Source organism: Monodelphis domestica, chromosome 2, assembly GCF_027887165.1.
Source record: "Monodelphis domestica isolate mMonDom1 chromosome 2, mMonDom1.pri, whole genome shotgun sequence".
NCBI lineage: Eukaryota > Metazoa > Chordata > Mammalia > Didelphimorphia > Didelphidae > Monodelphis > Monodelphis domestica.
In genome coordinates, this window is record NC_077228.1 from 285,446,775 (window position 1) to 285,471,895 (window position 25,121).

General features: G+C 37.8%; 1 protein-coding gene across 11 annotated transcripts in view; it reads right to left on the minus strand.

The window, feature by feature from the left end:
- Window positions 1-25,121, minus strand: part of TRERF1 (transcriptional regulating factor 1) — a 319,667-nt gene that overhangs the window by 227,606 nt on the left and 66,940 nt on the right. The window contains exons 1-2 of one of the 11 annotated variants that reach the window (XM_016431070.2): window positions 24,837-25,120; window positions 15,098-15,275 (exon numbers count right to left, since the gene is read on the minus strand). The exons of 9 other annotated variants lie outside the window; for them this stretch is intronic. The gene's annotated coding sequence lies outside the window, so the exon portion shown is untranslated. Of the gene's footprint in view, window positions 1-15,097; window positions 21,661-24,836; window position 25,121 lie in introns of those variants that run through there. One more of the 11 variants, XM_056818242.1, reaches the window with a different exon arrangement.

The window sequence follows — 25,121 nt, forward strand, 5'->3', positions numbered from 1 at the left end:
AGTCAGAACTTGAATAGTTAACTCCTAGTTTAGGGATCTTTCCAGTATTACTGGGGTTATATCTCTAGGTCCTGCCTCACCTCAAGTGAGAAAGGCCTCATTAGTTTCCTCCACAATACCCACCACCCTCCCCAACCACTATCTACCCTCCTCACCACACTAGACTGGCTTCCACAAGAAAACTGACTGGCGATAAAACCACAGGATCTGCCACAAGGAGAACCCACGAGACTAATGAGGTACACTGTGGAGTGACTCACAATTATTACTCCAGTACATTAAAAAAAAAATCAAAGACTGAAAGCCACCAAACATATTCTCTCTCTGTCTCTTTGTCTCCATCTCTCCCCCAACTGCTTGTGTTCTCTGTTTCTATCCTCTGTCCTTGTCTCTCCCCCACTCTTCCCCCCCCAACCCATCCTCTCTTTGTCTTTCTCTCTGTCTCTCTATTTCTGTCGATCTCTCTCTGTCTCTCTCCATTTCTCTTTTTCTCTGTCTCTCCTCTCTGCCTCTGTCTGTCTCTCTCATCTTTCTGTCTCTCTCACCTCTCTGTCTGTCTGTCTGTCTCTCTCTGTATCTGTCTTTCCCTCTCTTTGTCTATGCCCCTCCCCTCAATGCTTTTACTGGTCCCTAATAAGATATTTAGTTACTTAAAAGTGTAAACTAATGGTAGCAAGAGACCTGTCCTGAGCAAGGCCACTTAGACTAGAAAGTTTCAGAGTTTTCAATAATGAGAAACATGTCAAAAAATTCATGTAGTAGGGACAGCTTGGTGGCATGGTGGATAGATAACCAAGCTTGGAGTTGAGAGGACCTGAGTTCAAATCTGGATCGAGACACTTCATAGGTGACCCTTGTGCCAAGTCACTTGACCCCAACAGCCTAGCCCTTCTGTCTTAGGGTTTAAAAACAAACAAACAAAAAATCCCATGCACTCTAAGGTCAGGAAAATTATCTAGCATTTATTATGTGCCAGCCAATATGTTAGGTGCTGTAGACACAATTCAATCCAAGGAGATGTGTGTCTGTGTATCTGTGTGTGTGTGTGTGTGTGTGTGTTTAACCCTTACCTTCTATTTTAGAATTGATACTGTGTATTGGTTCCCAGACAGAAAAACAGGAAGGGCTAGGCAATGGGTGTTAAGTGACTTTCCAAGGGTCACACAGCTATAAGTATCATTTGACCCCTTACCCACCTAGCTATCCCTACTACATGTTCCTCATTACTGAAAACCCTGAGACCTGGCCTAAGTGGTCCCACTCTGTGCAGGTCCCATGCTACCAATACTTTACACTAGTTAACCCAAAGGTATATTTTAAAAACAAACTAACAAATTGGGGCAGCTAGGGAACATGGTAGATAGAGCACCAGGCCTGGAGTTGGGAGGACCTGGGTTCAAATTTGAAATCAGAAACTTCCTAGCTATGTGACCCTGGGCAAGTCACTTAACCCCCATTGCCTAGTCTTACTGCTCTTCTGACATGGAATCAATATACACTATTAATTCTAAGACAGAAGATAAGGCTTTAAAAATTTGGCAAATTACAGAAATGGAAAGGGCCACATCAGTCCTATTCATACTACTAAATAGTCTTGCTAATTTACTGTTTTCAGGGGATGTCCATTGGGGCTTTCTGGGTGTGTTAAAAAAAAACCATTCAACCTCATCTCAAGACAAAAATGTATTAATGTAAATAAAGATTTTTAAGGTATTTTTTTATTTTTATTTTTTAATGTTTCCTCGAATAAGAAGTGAGGATAAAGGGTAGTATTTTAGGTCAGGCAACACTAGAAAGTAGAAATGGTATATGTAGGTGGTCAAGTAGCATAATCAGTGGCACCAAAGTGTTAGGTTGGTTACAAGAAAATGACCTGATTAGAATGAAAGGTAGTCACTGGAGAAGAGGGAGAAATCAGGAGAGGCTCCCTCACTAATTGTACAATAAAGAAACAAACACTCCAGTTCAACAAACTGAACTAAATTAAGATCTGTCAATGATAGGGGGAAAAAAATAATGGAATGTCAAATTGCTCTATTGTGGGAGATGGAGGGGAGCCAAGTTATAAGGGGTCTTAGAAGCCAAGTGGAGTATCTCAGACTTGAGATGGAAGGTGATAGGGAGTCCTTGCAGGCTCTCAAGCAGGAGAGTGAAATGATGAAAGTTAAGTGTGTTTAGGCACCAACCCCCACATTCACTGCTGCTGAGGAAGACATGATGCCAACAGTGCATTCAAAGAAGCCAGTCATTATACTAAGAATTCTAGGCGTACTTGTGTGGGGAACCGTAAAACCACAACCCCAAGCCACATGTCACAATGGACACACACACACACACACACACACATACACACACACAAATACATACACACTTATTAATTCACTCACATTCTGATGGAATGCCAGAGGGGCAAATGAAAATGTATCATTAGACAATCTTCATGTGCAATCAGCTTGAGGTACTGCACTTAGGCTCTGGTCATTAAAAAAAATCAAATAGGCATAACAACTTTTAGAAAAGGTAATAATGACCTAGAGAAACAAATAAGGCTATTTTGAAAGGACAAGCAAAACAAGAACTCTAAGCCAGAATATAGTGACAGGAAATGATAACGGCTTATATCTAGCACAGGAGAAAGTATTGGCTCATATTCACAATGGAGAAGAGAGGCAGCGGACGTGGGATGATAGCAGGAAAGAACAATGAATCAGTTTCTTAAGTCTGTTTCTATCTACCGATTATTTTAAGAGCAGGATCTAACTAGATTGCAGTGATAAACATTATCAAGTGAAGGCAAGAGATATTAAGCTAGATGGACATCTAATAAAACATCCCCATTTTATGGATGACAAAAGGGGAGCTCAGAGAGCTTCAAGGATTAGTAGTAAATGGAATTTGAACAGAGCCCCTCTAACTCCATCTCTAGAACTCATTCCACTACACCATGCTGGCTCTCAGGGAGAAAGATAAATATTTTATACAACTACTTTTCAGTTTCCTAAATCTTAAAATTCAGTACAAGGGAACCAAACTCAACCCACATTCCAGTGTATTCAAGGAACTCATTAAACCACAAAACCTGAATGAAAACACTAATTAGTCATGATGACATAAGGACAAACCAAAATGCATGAATTTGATTCCTTTTTCCTGTCTACTACAGGTTAAATTTGCATTCTATAAGAGGTATAAATTCTTTTAAGAAGTAGTCATTCCATATTCATTCATCAAACTAGGAAGTAGAACTTAAGGAACAGAGTCCAAAAGTCTCTAAAAATACTCATCCTTCCCCATCTTTTTTAAAAACTTGCCCACAACAAATGGGGGCCAGAGGAGCCTTCTCTCTGCTTGCCAGCTTGCCAGATTGCCTACTTTGACACAGAATGACTCAAATCAAAGCAACCCTATCTCCAACCACAATTACTTCCTACACTGTGTGACTACTTAAACAAGAGAACATATGTAATTCAGTCTGTGTTAAACACATTGCCCCCATCATCATACTAAAAAGATGGGTCAATAGAAGGACCATAGTTACAGCATTAAGAACAGCATTAAGTTAGTCTCACAAAATGAACCAACCAATCAATCAGCAAGCATTTATTTTTTTAAACCCTTGTTTCTGCCTTACAATCAATTCAAATATTGGTTGCAAAATATGAGTGACCAGGGTCACCCAGGTAGAAAGTATCCAAGGCCAGATTTGAACTTAGGACCTCCCATCTCTAAGTCTGGCTCTCTATCCACTGAGCCACCTAGCTGCCACAGAGGAAATGTTTATGAAACATCTACTTTCTACCAGGGACTGAGTTGGGCCTTCAGAATACAATCAAGTTAATAAATGAAACAATTCATGATTTCAGTAAAGTAGTAGAATTTCAAATAAGCCCACAAAATTCATTGGCCTTGTATATTACCAACAAGATGCTATAGAAAAAATATTATAGAACTACCATTTAAAGTGTTATTTTCAATATCATTTCTTTTGATTCTCAATTAGTGAAAGTATAAAAGTATCTGGGAATTCATTTATGAAGTCATATTCAGGATTTATATGAATACAACTACAAAACATTATTATACAGAAACAATAAGATAAATAATGGTTGATATATAATTACTAATCATTGAGGTATGCCAATAAAAATGGTGATTGCCTAAGTTAAAGATTTAATATATCATATTTAGTATCATACCCTTGAAATATAACATAACATACAGTAAAATATAATTAAAATGGTAACTGACTAAATTAACAATTTTATATATCACATCCTATCACATTTAGTATCATACCCTTGAAATAAATAATAAAATATAATTAAAATGGTGATTGCCTAAAGATTTGTGTAATATCATAGCATATTTAGTATTATATCCTTGAAAAAGAAGTACATTCTCAGAAATGGTCAGTGTGTTGACTTGTTTTGTTTATTATAAACAATTGTTATGAAAGAACCTCTGCAGGGGAGGCAAATTGGAGGGTAGTGATACACATGAAAAAGGAGCATCAATAAAGCATTTTAAAGGGTGCACAAGGAAAGGGAGGGAAAGTACAGAGGACAAAACCCAGAAATTTCTTACAAACTTAAAGATTTAGTATAATATCTAACCAACTGCCAAGGGTTTGATTGTTTGTTTTTTTTAATTCTTACTTCTCTTAGAATTGATAATAAGTATCTGTTCCAAAACAGAAAATTGGTAGGGGCTAGGCAAATGAAGATTAAATGACTTGCAGAAGGTCACAAAGCCAGGAAGTATCTATCTTCCCATCTTCTGGCTCTCTATCTACTGAGCCACTCAGCTGCCCCTTCAAGGTTATTTTTATAGAGTCAGAAAAAAAATTTAAATCATCTTAAGTGGGAAAAAGGAAAAAAAAATCAAGGAAAATAATGGGGGTGGGGAAAGGAATGAAGGGGTCTAAAAATAGTTACACTGTTAAGCAGTCATCACTAAAATGATTTGTTTAAAAAATAGAAAAGTTGATCAGTGGAATAGAATAGGTAAATAAGTCCTAGAAGCAGTCAAACACAGTTAGATAAATCCATTAGTAAATCCAAGGGTAAGAACTCCCTATAATCAATAAAAACTGCTGGGAAAATGAGAAATCAATTTCGCAGAAACCAGGATTAAAATAGGGCCTTTCAAAACAACAACACTACCACCTTTCACCAAACACCACAATAAACTCTGAATGGATATATACTCTAAATATGAAATAGCATATCATTAGAAAGTTAGAGAACAAAGGGAAAGAGCTACATTTCTTTTTTTTTTTAATTTAGAATATTTTTCCATGGTTACATGATTCATGATTCCCCCCTCTTCCACTTCCTCCTCTCTCCCCCAAAGCCAACAAGCAGTTCCACTGGATTATACATGTATCATTGTTCAAAACCTATTTCCATGTTATTCATATTTGCAGTAGAGTGATCCTTTAACATCAAAACCCTAATCACATCCCTATTGTACTACGTGACTGATGATATATTTTTCTAATGCATTTCTGGTTCCACAGTTCTTTCTCTGGATGTGGATAGCGTTCTTTCTCCTAAATTCCTCTGGATTGTCCTGGGTCATTACATTGCTGCTAGTAGAAAAGTCCATTACATTCGATTATGCCATAATGTATCAGTATCTGTGTACAATGTTCTCCTGGTTCTGCTCCTTTCACTCTGCATCAATTCCAGGAGGTCATTCCAGTTCACATGGAATTCCTCTATTTCTTTACTGAAGGTGCTACATTTCGTAACTATGGCTAAGAGAAAAATTCTTAACTTAAGCAAGTACAAACATAATAAAAAGACAAAGTTTTGAATAAATCAAGCTGAAAATCATCTATAAAAGCAAAACAAATGCAGTCAGAATCAGAAGGGGAAAACTCCAGATAAATTCTTTAAGAAAATGTCTCTGGTAAATGTATATTATCCCAAATACATAAGAATTGATGAATGCATATGTATATATGTTTATAAATATGTATGTATAAATATATACACACACCTAAAAAATAAGAACTATTTCCCCAATTGATAGATGATCAAATAAAGAGACAGATTTGAAATGAAGAAATCCTACCCATTGCAACTACAGGAAAAATTCTCCAAATCATTAAGAAAAAGAAATTAAAATAACTATGAGGTTCCACCTCAAATACTTCAGAATGGCAAAGATAACAAAACTGGAAAAACAGCAACCGGTAGGAAGGATGGAAGGCAAGCACCACATAATTGGTGGAGCTGTGAACTGGTTCAGTCATTCTGGAATCCAATTTGGAACTACAATATACACAAAAACTCAATAAACATATGCTCTATCCTTGGGATACCACTATTAGGCCTGACAAGGCAGTCAAAGACAGTAGAAAAGGACCTTTACTTACAAAATATTTACAGAACTATTTGTTGTTATAGCAAACAAATGAAAACAAAGTAGATGTCTTATCAACTGGAAAATAGCTGAACAAGCTGTGTAATATATAAGCATGGGGATTTTACTGCACCATAAGAAATGACAAATATGACAAATTCAGAAAAATATTGAGAGTTGTATGAATTGTTACAGAATAAAGATAGCAGAAGCAGGAAAATAATAGCATATAAACAAAACAATAAGAGGAAACAATTCAGAAAGATCTCCCAATTGACCAAAAGCAACAACCTATCAAGACTTCAAAGGACTGATGAAACCTACCTCTCACTTGTTGGCAGTGAGGAGGTGGGACTAGAGCTGAGTGTTAAAAATTATCTTTTTCTGTGTCATGGACCCTACCTGCCAGCCCCACAACTTTAGCAGTTTAAGGATGGACTACTTTTCAAAATGTTTTTAAATAACTGAAAGAAATGTTAAATTTCCATAGAGGTTAGTGAAAATAGATGTAATTTTTCCTCTCAGGAGCCTCAGAAATCTAGGGTCCATAGACTCCATGTTAAAAACCCTTCAAAAAGAAGCACATTCTCAGAAATGACCGATGTGCTGACTTGTTTTGTTTGACTATACACAGTTGTTATAAGAGTACATTTGCAGAGATAGTGAATTGGAAAGTAGAGATACACATGAAAAAGGAACATCAATAACCTATTTTTAAAAGGTGCACAAGGAAAGGGAGGGAAGGTACAGAAGGGGATCAAAAACCCCAGCAATTTGTTACTACCTTAAAACTTACCGATAGATTTTTTTTTTAATTGTGGCAGAAGGTAATTAACTTGAAGAATCCTTTTCCCTATTTCTCCATTTTAAAAATATCTGGGACTGGGGCAGCTGAGTGGCTCAGAGGATAGACAACCAGATGAAGAGATGAGAGGTCCTGGGTTTAATTCTGGCCACAGACACTTCCTAGCTTTGTGACCGAGGCAAGGCACTTAAGCCCCATTGCCTAGCACTCATTGCTCTTCTGTCTTGGAATCAATACACAGTATTGATTCTGAGATGGAAGGTAAGGGTTTTTAAAAAATAGAGAGAAAGAAACAAATAGCAGTTAGATTTGAAATCAGCACATCTGGGCTCTGTCACTGTTTAACACTGGGAAAGCTTCTTAATCTCTCTTTTGCCTCAGTTTCTTCATTTATAAAATGAAGGAACTGGACTAGATGGCCACTAATTTCCCTTCCAGCTCTAAATCTTTGAATCTCCTGAAATACTGACCCAAGTCCATGGAAACTGCCCAACCATCTGATACCAGGTCAATATACCTAGCCTGATTTTCAAAACATAGCCCAACCTTACTCCAGACCACCAAATCAGAAACTAACCGAGTTCTCAGGAGACTGAGACCTCATTGTACAGAAAAAAACTTGGGTTAGATAGCACTGAACATGTAAAAGGTCTGGGGGGGGGGGGGTTAGTGGGCTACAAGCTCAGTTTGAGTCAGCAGTGTGATGTGGTAGCCAAAAAAAGACGAATGCAGTCTTGGGAGCTACATTAAGAAAGGCAGGAAGAGCTTCCAGTATTTGGGAGTAAGAGTCTCTCTGCTTCTCTTTCTACGAGTCTCACTCTGCTTTCTCTGTCCTCCTTAGATCTCATCTGGAGTAATATATTTACTTCTTGGCATTAGAATTTAAGAGAGAGACAGATAAACTGGAGACTGTCCAGATGGCTGGGATGGAGAAGGGCCGGCCCTAAGTCCATGCCCTGTTAAAATCAGTTGAAAGACTTGGGCATGTTTAGACTGGAATAATGAAGACTAAGCATGGAGAAGAAGGTTGGGCTCAAGTCTGGAAAGGATATCCTGCACAGGAAGGATAAGACTTATTCTCTTTGACCCCAGTCAAATCAATGGGGGGATATTGTAAAAGGACTCATTATAGGCTCAATGTCACAAAAAATCTTAACAATTGAAGCTTTCTCCAAGGTGGTATGTTCATCCTTCCTGATGGTTTTACTTTTTGTTTTATTTTTTTAAAAACCCTCACCTTCTACCTTAGTATCAATACTATGTATTGGTTCCAAGACAGAAGAGTGGTAAGGGCTAGGCCATGGGGATTAAGTGACTTGCCCAGGGTCACACAACTAGGAAGTGTCTGAGGCCGATTTGAACACAGGACCTTCCAGCTCTAGGCCTGGCTCTCAATCCACTGAGCTACCCAGCTGTCCCCACTTCTTGAAGGTTTTAAAGAAGAAATGAGACAGACATTTGTCAGGTATGTTTTATTGGAAATATATAGAAATGCTGATGATTTATGTGGGTTTATTTTGTACCCTGTAATTTTGCTGAAGTTGTTGATTATTTCCATAGCCTTTTAGCTGATTCTCTAGGATTCTTTAAGTAGACCATCATATCATCTGCAAAGAGTGATAGTTTAGTCCCTTCATTGCCTACTTTAATACCATCAATTTCTTTTTCTTCTCTAATTGCAACTGCTAGCATTTCTAGTACAATGTTAAATAATAGGGGTGATAATGGGCATCCTTGTTTCACTCTTGATCTTATTGGGAAGGCTTCTAACTTGTCCCCATTGCAGATGATACTTGCTGATGGTTTTAAATATATACTGTTTAAAAAATATATATTGTTTATACTATTTTTAAAATACTGCTAAAAAATGGAATTTTTTACACTGGAATTGCTCATTGGCTTCAAGAAAGGTGAGGAAGGAGGGGAGAAAAAGAACATGAATCATGTAACCATGGAAAAATATTCTAAATTAATTCGTTAATATATATATACACATTTACTGTTCATTATTTTGAAGAAAAGCCCTTTTTTTCCTTTACTTTCTCATGTTTTCAATAGGAATGGGTATTGTATTTTGTCAAAGGCCTTTTCTGCATCTATTGAGATAATTTAATTTGTGATATTAATAATATTGAGATAATTTAATTTATAATGTGATTTCTGGTGGTTTGATTATTGATATGGTCAATTATATGGATGGTTTTCCTAATATTTAAATCATCCTTGCATTCCTGGTATAAATTCCACCTGGTCATATTGAATAATACTTGTTATAACTTGCTGTAGTCTTTTTGCTAGCATTTTATTTAAGATTTTTGCATCTATGTTCATTAAGGAGATTGATCTCTAGTTATCTTTCTCTGTTTTTGGTCTGCCCGTCGGGTAATGTTTTAAAGGAAATTCCTTTTACGTGCGAGTTGGACTAGGCTGTTCCAATGCTCAGATTCTGAAATTTTGTGTCTCTAACTTTCTTTAAGTTTCGATACTTGTAATTCTATTGATTTCCTCCCTTCCTTCACATCTCATTTCTCCCACCCAATTACCCTTCGCCAGAGATGTGAAAGAATTACCAAGAAGCCTAGATCCAGTTCTAAAAATCTTCCCAGATTCTGTCCCTACTCATGAAAAATTGAGTAAAAAAAAAAATGACATGGCATGAAACCATGGTCCTCTGAGGCTTTCCTCCAACTTCTTCCCCTAGCCTAGACTCAGGGGAAGAGGGTAAGGGCTCTCTCTGTCAGAGAGTTATTGAGTCGGACATCTGATTGCCAGGAAAAAAAAAAGCTTTTTTAGAAAAGAAATTCCTTGATGAACTGCTTGATTTCTATAAGAACTGGAAAGACCTCCATGAACTGATGCAGAGTGAAATGAGCAGAACCAAGACAACATTGTACACAGAGACTGAAACATTGTGGAAGGATCATCTGTAACAGACTTTGCTACTAACAGCAATGCAGTGATCCAGGACAATTCTGAGGGACTTATAAGAAAGAATGCTATCTACAGTGAGAGAAAGAACTGTGGGAGTAGAAAATCCAAAAGAAAAAATGATTTATAACTTGTTTATTTGGGTATATGATTTGGGGTTTTGGTTTTAAAAGATCACTCTATTACAAAAGTGAATAATATGGAAATGGGTTTTGAGTGATAATACATATATAACCTAAATGGAATTGCTTATCAGTTCTGGGAGGGATGAGAGAAGAGGGGAGAGGGGCAACAAGAATCACGTAACCATGGAAATTTTTTAAAAATTAAATTAAGAAAAGAAATTCCTAATCATTTTTCTGTTTAAAGACATAGATTAGAGAGTACAAATCCATCATTAACTAATTCCACCACCTTACTGTCCTAGAATCAGACAGTGTTAAGAACCAAAAAGGCCCCTAATAATACTGAGCAGTAACTGCATAGGGAGCATACTACATCAGGCGATGGGGAAGATTTGGGATTTAGATGAATCACCATGTGCCAGACCTCTCAGGGGTTGACACTATTATACAACAGACTCTTTAGAGAGTCACAATATAACACTGGGTGAAGGTTTAGGCTTCTAGAAGTATCCCCAGCACTCAATAAATACTTGTTGAATGGAATTATATAGAACAGATAAATACTGCAAAGAATAAAGGCATACAAGAATGAAACCACCAGGCATATTAAAAATCTGAAAGCAGTTCAGTTCCTCGGGGAAACCATAAGAGGAAGTTTGTAAAACTGCTATTATTAAACTGCATTTAAAAGACACTTATTGAATGAAATGTGAGAATTCCCTTGTATGGTCATCTAGCTTCTAGTCATACCACTAGGAATGGGAAACTCATACCTTAAAAGGGAACCCTTCTATTTGGCAGGACTCCTTGATTCCCAGGGGGGGCAGTTAGGTGGCATAGTCAATAGCCAGGCCTGGGTTCAGGAGGTCCTGGGTTAAAATCTGACCTCAGACACTTCCTGGATGCATGATCCTGGGCAAGTCACTTAACTCCAATTGCCTAGCCCTTCAACTTCTGAGACAGAGTTGTTACTAAGACAGAAAGTAAGGGTTTTAAAAAAAAGACTCCTTGATCCATCATAACTCATTGATCTGGCAGTGAGGTGGCATAATCAGGAAGTCCTCAGTTTAAATCCTACCTCAGATACACACTGTGTGACCCTAGGAAGTCACTTAAACTCGATTTGCCTTGGTTTTCTGATCTCTAAAATAGGGATAATAATATCACCTACCTCTCAACGTTGTTCTGAAGATCCAAAGACAGTATAATCCTAAAGTACTTAGCACAATGTCTGGTACATTGTAAGCACTATATATTATTGTTGTTCAGTCATTTCAGTCATATCCAATTCTTAAAACCCCATTTGGGGTTTTCTTGGAAAAGATATTCGAGTAATTTGCTCTTCCCTTCTCCAGCTCATTTTATAAATGAAGAACTGAGACAAACAGGGTTTAGTGACATATCCAAGGTCACACTGCTAGTGTCTGAGACCAAATATAAACTCTGCTCCTACCATCCCTAAGGCTTGAAACACTATACACTGAGTCATATAGCTGCCTCAAGAATATATAGAGGTTAACTATTATTATTGTCTGTGTTCATAAGTTGCCATGACAGTTCATTTTACTACCATATTGCAGACCCTCAAGTATTTTTCAGTGCCTCTCATGAATTCCCAGAAAATCCTTTTTAGTTCCTTCAACCATTCTACTTCAAGATATGGTTTCTGGAACCTCAGAATCTTCATACCACCCTCCCCACAATAACCAATATCTAGAGCTTCCCAAGTTGACAATGTTTCTATTAAAGTGTGATCCCCAGAACAGAAGACAAGACTCCTGATGGAGGCCTAACAAACAGAATGCATTGTCTTTCTTTCATCTACCTCAAACTAAACAAGAAAGGAAGGAACTTTGTTTCTATAGTGAGCTTGTGGTCAACTAAAACCCTTAGGTCTTTTTTCCCATGAAATTTCATCACATCAGAACATCCCATTCTGTATTTTTAAAAATCAATTTCTAAATATCTATGTACAGAACTTTAAATTTATCCCTATCATCTCTGGATTTAGCACAATATTTCCATACTATCAAGATCTTTCTGAATCTTCACTCTGTCTAAAACAAAAAGTTATTCCTCAAAAATATTTTTACCAAATCAAAAAATTGATAAGCATATCTTATAGCTTTCTTTGAGCCCAGCAAAGATAAAAAAACAAGAGAAGGTAGGAGAATATATGGCACCAGACTGATTTTATGCCCATGAAGAGATCTTCTCTCCTATTCATTTCTCTGCTGTAACTGCCCTCCATCCATAGGTCTAGATAAAAATGTGCCACATCACATTGCACCCATTCATAATATATAAAAACACAATGCCAGAGGAGGAATTTCACACCTGCCTACCAAACCAAATCAACTCCTAACAGCTGAAACCTCCCAGCACCACTCTCTACACCAGCAGGAAATGATCGATATCAAATATGGCCACAATTTCCCATATTCTATCTGGGTCTGTGGTCACGAGAAAGCTATGCATGCCACCAGTGCAAATTGTTTTAGGGTAGGGATGTCCAAATGCTACATTTTGTCCTTTGAGTAATCACAAATTAGACACCAAAACAAAATCCCTCCCCCAGATCTCCAAATGTCAGAGGAACTTCCCTTCTCACCCAGTGTCTCTGCTTATAATCTGAGAACACGAGCATTATTGGCCAGCAAGTAATCATTTGAGAGAGTATGACTAGTCCATGGTGTGACGGATAATGAACGGACCAGAAAATCTTAGGATCTAGAGCTGAATGACCTTAGAGAGCATATGGTTGAACTTTTCATTTTAAAAGAGGTAACCAAAGATTAGAGAGGGAACATGATCGTACAAGATAATTTGGGTAGTAAGCACACAAGTTATGTCATTTGATCATATACCTAGAGCTAGAAGAAATAGGACATACTAGAGTAAAAATGGCTTGGCTCTTAAGTCAGAGGACCTGGGTTCAAATCCTGCCTTTGAATTATCTATATGACTTAGTATTTCACATCTCATCATTTTCATCATCATCATTGCTAGAATTTATATAGCTTTTTAAGGTTTACAAATCGCTTTACAAATATCTTGTTTGACCTTTACCTTGGTGGGGGTGGGGGTGGTAAGGGCTACCATAATATTTATTTTATAGATGAGGAAACTCAGGCAGACAGAAGTAATTTGCCCAGAGTCACACAGATAGTAAGTGTCTAAGACTAGACTTGAATTTGGGTCTTCCTTGACTACAGGCCCACAACTCTAGATGCCTCAGAGCACTAGAAATCATCAGCAAAATAAGGAAGTTGTACTAAATGACAACCCCCTTTCAATCTAGAGCCATGATACTATGATCTAATCTAACTCACTCATTTTACAGGACAGAAAACTGAAACTCAGTAAAGGTGAAGTTGTAGTTCAGTTGTTTAGAACAGTCATATTCAACTGTTCATGGGTCCCATTTGGGGTTTTCTTGACAAAGATCCTAGAATGGTCTGCCATTTTCTTCTTCAACTCTGTTGACAGATGAGGAAACTGAGGCAGTTATGTGATTTCCCCAGGGTCACACAGTCAGTAAGTGTCCAAGGTGAAATTTGAACTCAGGAAGATGAGTCTTCCTGATTCCAAGCCCAACATTCTATCCATTGCTTTACTTTAAGTAGATTGCAGAAAGTCACACATAAAGCAAGTTGGCAAAACTTGAGTCTTGAAACTACAAATACAGTGTCCTTTCCCCCTATTCTATGGAGTCTCCGATATTCCCCAAGAGATTTTCCATCAAGAAGACCTAGGAAGCTTAGGATCCTTTCCCAAGATCTACAAAGAAATAAAAGGGGAAAAAAAAAGCATTTCCAATGACTCCTCACTTACCACCACCTAATTCCTCTGAAGACCTGAATAAGTGGATTTGAACTCAACCTCCCCTGTGTAAGGGTTAAAAAAATTAAGGGGTTGGACTAAATATATGAGTGTGGTCACCAGAAATTAATATATCTCAAGTCAGAATGACTTTTTATGGTAGTTAAGGAGAAAGACTGAAAGTAAGAAAATCAGAGTGTGTAGATATTTACTCCAACCAAGTCTGAACCAGACAGGGATTCAGAGACCCCAGCAAAGGGGACCCAGAGGTAAATTAAACAAGGGTTTTAGCCACGAGGTCTCCTCCAAGACAAGGGCCTTCTCCAGAAGGCTAATACCTTCAGAAAACCAGGAAAAGGAAGTCAGCCTTTTTCATTCTCCCACATGATAGTTCTAAGGGATAATTCAAAAGCAGTCTGAGGTCCCCAGCCAGAGCTGCTCCAGAGTTAAGTTGAAGGTGGAAGACCCTGGTCACAGGAAGTTCTTGCCACTTTTAAAAGACTCTTCCTTTTGTCACTTCCTGTGCCTTCCTTCCACTTTACACATGGACCAATTACAGCTTTTAGCTTTGCTTAGGACTGCCCAGGGGGCAGTCAGTCGATTCTGATTCATCAACCACTATTGCACATATGGGTCACAGACCTCCCCATACTTAAGGATAAATGGGGCGCATACACTTCTGGTGATTAAATCTAAAAATGGGCAGGGGAGAGTTAATCCCATTTTCATACTTGCTAGTTTACCTTTATGGGAAAGAGGGCAGCCTAGCTGCTCTCCCCAAAAAAACAGCACTAAGTAGGAGATTCAGATCCAAGGTCCTATGCCTACTAGATAGCCAAGGGCAAGTCATTTCATCCCTTCAGATCTCAAGTCTTCTTGTCTCTAAAGAAAGAGGATTAAATGCTTTGTGCCATCTGTTTGAGTTCTAGGAGTCTAGAATAAATACTATGGAAGCTCTGGGCAACTATCACTGAACTTTGGCTGAGGAAAGTAAAGAACACAAATGTGGTCAGAGAAAGCCATGCTCAGATTTTAGTGAGATGATTACCTGGATTGAAGAAGATTGGATGAGGATGCTGCAATACTCACAGTAATACAACCCAGGAGTGGGCACATGCCTCAAACCAGCAAGGGCACTCGTGATGCTTCAAGCTGGAAGCGGTCACCTTCTCTAATTCCCACCAACCTCAGCCTTAAGTCTATATGGGTTTTGATTCTTCAAAATTCTAAGACAGAAGATAAGGGTTAAAAAAATAAAGGCTATTTATTAAATACTTAAAATGTATAGAATGAGACCAGGCTACTCCTACAAGAGCATAATATTCTTCTCATAAAAATAAATATCAATAAAACTCCTAATACAGGGGCAGCCTAGGTAGCTCAGTGGTTTCAGAGCTAGGTTTACAGATGGGAAGTCCTGTGTTCAAATATGGTCTTCAGATACTTCCTAGCAATGTGACCCTGGGCAAGTCACTGAACCTACATTACCTAGCCCTTATCACTCTTCTGCCTTAAAATCAATATACACTATTTAATTTATTCTAAGCTGGAATGTAAGGGTTAAAAAAAATGAGAGCCTAGCTAACAAGAGAAACTACAAATCAAAACAATCCTAAGGTTTCATTTTGTACCCTGAAAACTAGCAAAGATAACAAAAGATGGAAATAATCAATGTTGGAAGGGTTGTGGGAAGATAGGCACACCAAATCACTGTCAGAGTGCTGAATAAGCAAATAAAGTGATTTAAAATGCCCCCTTTCTTTGATCCAGAGATTCTATTACCTGGCTTATAGCCCAAAGATGACAATAATAAGAAGGAAGTACATATATTCCAAAATATTTATAATAGCACTTTTTGTGATAGTAAGGAATTGAAATAAGCCCATCAACTGATAAATGGTTAAACAAACTGTGGTTCATGAATGCTATGGAGTATTACTGTGCTGTAAGAAATGACTAATGATGATTAGTACAAACGCAGAAAGTTCTATATCAACTGATGCAAAGTGAAGAGAGCCAAAAAAAAAATATCATATACAATAACTGCAACAATATAAATGGAAAAAGTCACTATAAAAATTAAAAGTGAATGCTACAAAATTAAAAAGAACAAACATGGCTCAAAATAAGAAATATGAGACAACACTCCTCCCACTCCACCCAGTTAGAGAAGTGAGAAGTCCACAAGGGTACATTACATATATTTTCAGACTTTTTTCAATATACTGGATTAGGTTTCTGGTTTTTTTTTTTTAATCTTTAAAAAAAAGGAGGGAAAGGGTACAGGAATATTTGTTATGGCAATGTAAAAAGACAGTAACTTTTTAAAAAAAAACAAAGAAACAGATGTGAGTATTGAGCCATTTTTCAAAAAGTGGTTATATTCACACAAGCCTACCCACTTTATTTTACAATCAGCTGCATGCATACTTAGCTACGTGATTAAGTCCATGACTGTAGAACAACTGCTTTCTTCTGTATGAAAATAGCTGTCAAAATGTCAAAGTTATCCACATATGGGGATCAAATCTTTTACTCTGGCCTCATTCTAGCTTCAAAGCTCTAATCTTCTGGGCTACCTGCCCATACTCAAGTTGGTTGTAAAGATAGCTCATTTCCTGTATTTTATTTCCTGGGTTACTTCAAAGCCAGGACAGTGAGTAAGAACATAATTTAGGCTCCATATTTTTAATGTTTAAATGCATTATAATTTTAAAAAAAGGTATTTTAATACTACCCGCCTTCAGGGTTATTTATTGGTTGATTTTTACAGATCATGGCAACCTCTACGAGAAGATGAGTAAAGGAAATGAAAGGAGGCGAAACTCAAATCAGTTGGTTTTGCTACTTGTTGGCAGATCTGATATAGAGATTGGTAAGGAAAGGGGTTGAAACTATAGTACAGAGATACTCAGTTGTGCCTTTTAATGCCAAATAAATCACAGAATTATTCACTTGGAACTGTACTGGATCATAGAGGCCATCTAGCCCAATTCACTTATTTTATATATGGGGAAACTAAGGAGAGAAGTGATTGGCCTGAGAGTTACCAAGTTTTAGAAAACCTCAACTTATAAGCTAATCCAACCTGTGCCTAAATAACATCATCAATAAATGCTTACTAACCCTTTTCTTGAAGACCTACCCCAAAATAATCCTTTTCACTTTTGAATAGCTCTGACAGAAATTTTTCTTTGCAAACTTAAATCCTCCTACCTACAACTTTCACCTTGGTGACCAGTTCTGTCCTTTGGAACCAAGTAAAACAAATCTCATCCATCTTACTCATGACAGTCCTTCAAATATTTCAAGAAAGCTATCTTACCTGTTCTAAGTGTCCTCACCTGTTCTAAGTATCCTCTTCTCTCCACAGAACACCTCCAGTTCTTTTAACTACTTTTTCTTAGACTCTTATCTTATCTCCAATTAATAAACATTTGATCTCTTCTCCCCTCCCAACCCACACTGAAAAAAAAAAGGAAAAACAAAGTCCTTATAAACTATGCTTCAAATTATGCTCCAAAAATATTAGAAATATGAATACTCAGACAAAACAAATCCCCAGATTGGCCATATTCAAAAATCTATCATCATCCGACACAGCTAGTTATTGCATTCATCCAAGTTCTTAGCTGTTTTTACTATGTTATTGTATACTTGTTCTCCTAGATCTACTCACTTCACACTGTAGGAATTCACACAAGTCTTCTCAGGTTTCTTTCAGATAATTTCTTACATTTCCATTTCTTAGAGCACAATAATGTTCCATCCTGTTCATGCCATGATTGTTCAACCATTCTCCAATTCATGGGCATCCCTTTAGTTTCTAGGACTTTGCCACTACAAATAAAGAATTGCTATAAATATTGTCTCTCTTCCTCTTTTTTCCCCTATCTTTGAGGCATAGGCTTGGTAGCAGTAGGGTTAGTTAGGTTAAAGGGTATGCCATTTGCTTTTGAAGCATCGTTTGCTTTCCAGAAAGGATGCATCCATTAATTCACAGTTCCACCAACTGCATAAATGTGGCTATCTTCTGATAGTCCCAACAACAACTGTGACTTCTTTTTTTGCCTTTCCAATCTGATAGGAGCAAGATGGAACCAAAGAATTGCTTTAATTTGTAATTCACTAATTATTTATGATCTGTCCTTTGAACTGTTCTTCATATGGCATGATCTCAAGAACCTTCATCCATTCTTGTTTACTTATTTGGATACTCTCCAATTTAAATAGAGTTATTAAGGGGCAAAGCATAGATGTGAATCCATAAATATCAGATTCCAATGCCAGCACTCTGACCTTTACAACATGGAATTATACCACTAACATTATTGATATGTTATAACTAAACCCACCACAAATGAAGCCCAGATTTGTTACATTTACAACACTGTTCCCACTGAACAGTCCCAAATATCATATTTTTGCAGGAACAATGAATAACTTTAGGCAAGTACCTAAGGCTAAAATTATAATCAGGGCATCTCTAGGAATTAGAATCAAGTCTTTCATTGTGCTCTCTGATCCAACACTAAAGATCAGAAAATCACCACAGTACAGAGAAAAAGTACTAGATTTGGAATCATATGACTCATGTTCGAATCGTACATATAAATCATGGTTCTGCTATTCACTCCCTATAAGACCTTGAGCAAAGTCACTTCTTCAAGACCTTGGTTTCCTCATTTGCAAAATGAAGGGACAGCCAGGTGGTGCAATTCATATCAGACCTGGAGTCAGGAAGACTTCCTGAGTTCAAATCTGGCTTCAGGCCTCACTAGTTGTGTGACCCTGGGCAAATGGATTAGCCCTGTGTGCCTCAAGTTTCTCCACTGTAAAATAAGCCGGAAAAGTATATATGTATATGGCAAACCACTCCAATATCACTGCCAAGAAAACCCAAAGCGGGATCATAAAGAATTGGACACAACTGAAACAACTGAACAATGACAACAAATTTGCCACTTCGTTTCCCACCAGGCTACAATACTCTGTATATCAACTATTTCCCAGGAACTTCAGCTTGAAAAATCATACCTTGGAAGTTCCCTCTGCTTTTTGGGGTCCCTTCCACTGACCGACTAGCTTTTCTTAGAACCTCCATTTAAAGAGTGCCCAGGCCTCTCTTCATTTCCTACAAGGCTGTATTCTTATGTATTTCTCTATCATTTATCTTCCTCCTCCTTTTTCAGCTTTCCCATTAGAATGTAAGCTTCTTAGAGGCAGCTAGAATAGCACAAGGGTTAGAAGCACCAGATTTATAGTCAGGAAGGCCTGGGTTCAAATCTGTCCTCAGACACTTCCAAGCTGTGTGATCCTGGGCAAGTTATTTAGCCCTTACTGTTAGTCTCAGAACTGATACTAAGATAGAAAGTAAGGTTTGTTTTTTTTTAATCCTGATTTTAAGGAGCTGACATTTGACTAACAAGAAAAAATAATCACTAAACATTGACACAAATAACCATTATACAAGGCAGTTAAAAAGAGATCAAGGCAGAGTACTCAGAGAAAACCGAGGAGAAAAAAAAATTACTTTCAGTTGGAACCAGAGATGACTCTCAGGGAGGAGGTGAAGCCTGCATTAAGTCTGGAAAGATAGGAGGAATTTCAACATAGGAAGAGTCAGTCATAGGAGATAAGGAGGAAGTCTATTCTAGATACAAGAAGCAGCAAGAAGGTGAAAACAGCGCTTTCCATCTCAACCACTACTCAGTACCACTGGAAACCCTGAAAATGAAGTGTTTCATTTACAGAATAACAGTAACCTACATTTACAAAGCATTTTAAGTTCACAAAAGTTCTTTCTTTACAATAACTCTATAAGGAGGGAATGCTCATCCTCATATCCATTTTACAGAAAAAAAATTGGAACAGAAGGTTGGGAAGCTCTAGAACCATATACTTGCTTTCCTCTTCCTCTTTTTCTTCCTCCTTCTCACTGTTATCCACCCACAAGCCCTAAAACCAGGTACAAAAGGCCAGCTTAACCAGCCCTCCCCATCCCACTCCCAATTTAGCCTCATTTACAGAGAAGTTCAACATATAGATCCTTAGATACAAAATTAAGAAGGAAGTTGTTACAGGATCTCTCTCTCTCCACCCCACTTCCCCAGGCTAGATACATGTTGATTCTGGATCTGAGTCACAACCCCAGGCTTCCCCTTCTAACACCCCCCCCAAAAAAGCCCAATTAGTACAAGATTCTCTTTTGTTTGCTTTCTGTCTAGAGTGAAAACACCTCAAAAGGAATTCATTTCTCCCTTTCAAGGGTAATTTATTTTTTAAAAAATCACAACCAACTGACTCTGAAGGTTTAAAAAACCATTGCACTATTCTCCAACTAGAAAAACTCAAGTCGATTCATACAAACAATGAGTAAACCCCCAGAAGAAGCGGCAAAAAGAACATCAGAAAAAAAAAAGATGGGCAAATCATTAATTAGAGGATAACAGCCCATGGACTATACTGGTGCTCACATGATGTCAAGAGATTCCCAGACTTCTTTGTTCAGTAAACTTCAGTGGTTCCCTATTACCCCTGGAATCAAATATAAACTCCTCTATTTGGCATTTAAAGTCCTTCACAAATTGGTTCCATCTCTAAGCCCATGACTTTGCACAGACTGCATTCTCCCTCACCTCTGCCTTTTTTGTTTTGTTCGTTCGTTTGGTGTCAATATTCTGATCAACTATTTCAAGATACTTGGTTTTCTTTTGTAATCCAGTATCTTTTATGTATTTAAAAACATTTTTTCTGAGGACTTCATAAGGTTCACCAGGACCACAGAAGGGTCCTTGACACACAAAAGGTTCAGAATTCCTGCTCTACTGAATTTAAGCTCCTTGAGGAAGACTGTACTTTATGGAATCCTCAGTGCCTTGCATATAGTAGGGACTTAATAAGTGATAGGACTGATAAGAATGACTGGGAGAATGTAGCAGTCTACACCTAGCTATGGACAAGGGAAACAGTTAGAATGTACAGAGTGGCTTAGAAGAGAGCATGCTCAGTCTTGGCTAGTAAAGCCTCTAACCCTTGATCCCAGCTTCCCCCAAGTTAGGTGGGAAAACAGGTTTCTTTGTGTTCACCTGGCTAAGATAAACCACACCTATACCTTGTCGTAATTTACAATTACCCAATGGCAATACACTATGTAATTCATCAATAAGTATTGGATACATTTGCATGTCAAAGACTTTAAAAGCAGCCACAGCAGTCACCTCCCTCTCTAGGACCTCACCTCTCACCAAGCTCCATCTTTAATTCCTTTCCTTCTCTATCTCTTTCACCTGGGACCAGGCCTTGGGCCAGGCACCTTTCTTTTCCAATGCTAATACCTAGCTCTTTCTAATTCATCCAATTATGTGCACCCTAGTCTCTCAGCCCTAAGGTTTGGGCTTGGCAAATAATCTGAGGAATCTAGGCTAATTCTCTCAGCTAAATTCTCTATCATGTCTCCGACCTGAGTGGTGGTAAAATTGGGACTACTGGATGGTTCCTGCCTTTGAGAGGTCCAGAGTCCGGAGTTCTGCTGTGGCTCCATTGTAATCAATAAGGCCTGGTTTCTGACTCATTTCTACCATCTCTTAGCTGGCTCAGTCAGGCGCCCCCCCCCCCCCCCATCCAATCTACTATCCTTTCTTTCTCTCTCTTTCCTTGAGGCATTCGCAGAGACTGCCTCAGAGAATTTACAGAAAGGGGAGAAAGAAAGAAAGAAAGAAAGAAAGAAAGAAAGAAAGAAAGAAAGAAAGAAAGAAAGAAAGAAAGAAAGAAAGAAAGAAAGAAAGAAAGAAAGAAAGAAAGAAAGAAAGAAAGAAAGAAAGAAAGAAAGAAAGAAAGAAAGAAAGAAAGAAAGAAAGAAAGAAAGAGAGAGAGAGAGAGAGAGAGAGAGAGAGAGAGAGAGAGAGAGAGAGAGAGAGAAAGAAAGAAAGAAAGAAAGAAAGAAAGAAAGAAAGAAAGAAAGAAAGAAAGAAAGAAAGAAAGAAAGAAAGAGAGAGAGAAAGAGAGAAAGAAAGAAAGAAAGAAAGAGAGAAAGAAAGAGAGAAAGAAAGAAAGAAAGAAAGAAAGAAAGAAAGAAAGAAAGAAAGAAAGAAAGAAAGAAAGAGGAAGATTATATATATATATATACTATATATATATACATATATATATATATAATATATATATATACACAGAGAGAGACAGAGATCTATTATAATTCCCTTATAGTACTTTAGGAGAGCAGCTAGGCAGCTCAGTGGATAAAGAAACCGGCCTGGAAACAGGAAGTCTTGGGTTTAAATGTGGCCTCAGACACTTCCTAACAGTGTGACCCTGTCCAAGTCACTTAACTCCCATTGCCTAGCTCTTATTGTTCTTCTGCCTTGAAACCAGTTCTTGTGTCAATTTTAAGACAGAAGGAAAGAGCCTAAAAATACTATTTAAAATACTTTAAGTATGTCCAAAAAAGTAATTTTTACTTCTATCTGATTTCATATCTTTTCTAGGTAACTCCCTAAATAAAAACCAAGAGGAAACCTAGGAGACTACAGCAGAGAAAGGGAGGACTCTTCAAAGAACTTGGTGATCTCAAAAGTCCTATTCAGAAAAAAAAAAAATTTTTTTAATTTTTAAGTCCTATTCAGCTCTAACCTTCTAGGGCTGGATTCAAAGAGTAGAGATATAACTAGTAGGGAATGGCTGAGACTTTGCCTCAGGGAACCAGAATTTTGGGGTCATGCTTCTCCAACCCTCCAATAATATTAACTGCAACTAGGTGGTATGGGGATAAAGCAGTGGACCTGAGAAGGACTTTCTCAGGTCTTTACAGGTTGGGTGACCCTGGGCAAGTCACTTAACTTCTGTCTGCTTCACTTTCCTGAACTATAAAATAGGGATAATAATAGCACCTATCTCCCAGAGTTTGCTGTGATGATCAAATGGGATAATATTTTTTCTTTTTTTATTTTTATTGTCATGCAAAATATACTTCCATACTGGTCACTGTTGTAAGAGGAAAGTCATTCATAATCAAAACCCTAAATTAAAATAAAATATATATATATATGGGAAGCAGTTCTTTCCTTGGAGGGAGAAAGCATTCCCCATCATGAGTCTTTCAGAATTGTCCCAGATCAATGCATTGCTGGAGAATAGCCAAGTTTTCATGGATAATCATTGTCTAATATTGCTGTTATTGTGTACAATGTAATGAGACGATATTTTTTAAAGCCCCTTGTGCTGGGCAAATAATAAATGCTTGCTGTTCCCTTCCCCCTCCTCCTCCTCACCTTCATCCCTCACCGTGCTGAACCACCACCAATTACAGCACCCTGATTTCACTACTGTACCTATCTCATCTCAAAGTCCAGAAAGAACTTGCTGTCATATGCTTCCCAACTCCCACCCATCACCTGGGTACCTTCTCTGCCCATCTACCGACTCTAGGTTTCCTTTTGTTTTGATTTATGTAAAGACAAGGAGTCTGGGATGGGTACCCTATGAGGGGTCAGTCTGTCCATGCCCTAGTAGAACTATACTCTGGCATCAAAAAAAGCTGGAGGCTTTCATGGCCTGAAAGAGGCCCTTTTACACAGATTTGAAGCTAGGACTCTTCTGACTCTAGATCTGTGCTCTATCCACCAAGTCACCAAGCTGCCCCTACCAAGAGTCTTCTGTTTTTACCCTGTCCGGACCCAATGTCTGTCAAGTTTCAAAGTCAAATGAGTACCTGCCTTCAATGGAATATTCTTTTCCTGTTGATAACCCGACTCCCTATCTTAGGAAAGGAGTAAAATAAACATTTTTAACTTACACGGAGAAAAAATGTCAAGAGCCCAAAACAGCTCAGACTTAAAAAGTAATCTTTTCTAACTATAGTTATAGATTCTCTAAAAGGTTTAACGTTTCTGCCTTTTATCCTCCCTGGTAGCGTCTCTATATTGGTCACTCAGACTCAAACAATACAGCTCAAAATCTAACTCTTCAAGTAAATATTACTAGATCAATAAATGGCAACATCAAGACATAAATAATATGTACAAAGTTAGAATACTCCAAGTTTATTTCATTCAAGAATCAGTATTACTGTTGTTCAGTCATTTTTCAATTGGGTCCAACTCTTCACGACCCCATTTGGGATTTTCTTGGCAAAGTCACCGGAGTGGTTTGCTATTTCCTTCTCCAACTCATTTTACAGATGAGGAAACTGAGTCTATAATGGACTAAATAACTTGCCCAGGGTCACACAACTAGTGACTGAAGTCAGATTTGAACTCAGGAAGCTGAGTCTTCCCAACTCCAGGCCTAACACTGTGTTCTAAGGATTAGTTCTTATTTAATCCAACCCAAACAGCGGGGATGGGGAACATTCTTTTTATCAAGAGTCACTGACTCAAAAAAGAAGTTAATTAAAGGCCACACAAGTGAAAATCAACTTAAATTTTTTCTTTCATGGCATGAAAGGTTAAATTCATCTGGTTTTTGAGATAAAAAAAAAAGAAACCTAGAACTTCAGTTGTAAATTTAACAAATATTTTAAAATACAGTATATAGTACTTCAATCTCATATTCAATTTCCAAACCATGTTTCCTGCATTCCAGTCATCCTCATCTTCCCTCTTCCACAAGGAACTTGGACTCTGCCCCAGGAACTATTTAGGGTTCTGATAATTGAGCATACCTTATTCCTTTCCTATGGTTTTCAAACCATGTAGCCCCAGGCACATAGATTTCCCCTATTATAGTTTCCCTTTCTTTCCCCTTAAAATGTAAGCTCCTTGAAGGTAGAGATAGTCATACTTCCTTACCTTAGTATCCCCAGTGCTTAGCACAGTGTCTGCCCCAAAATAAAAGCTTATTAAATACTGTGTCATTTATTCATTCATATTGTGACCAGTATCAGGGAGGAAAGAAAATGCAGATGGGGAGAGAGGAGAAGATAAAAAGAAAAGAAGATAAGAAAAAACAAGCAGGAGGAAGAGAAGGGAGTCCAGGAAGGGAGAAGATGGAACCAGAGAGTCAAAGGAAAACAGAACATTACAGAGACAATCAGAAGTTCCTAGATTCTGACATAAATATGTCATCAGTAAAGT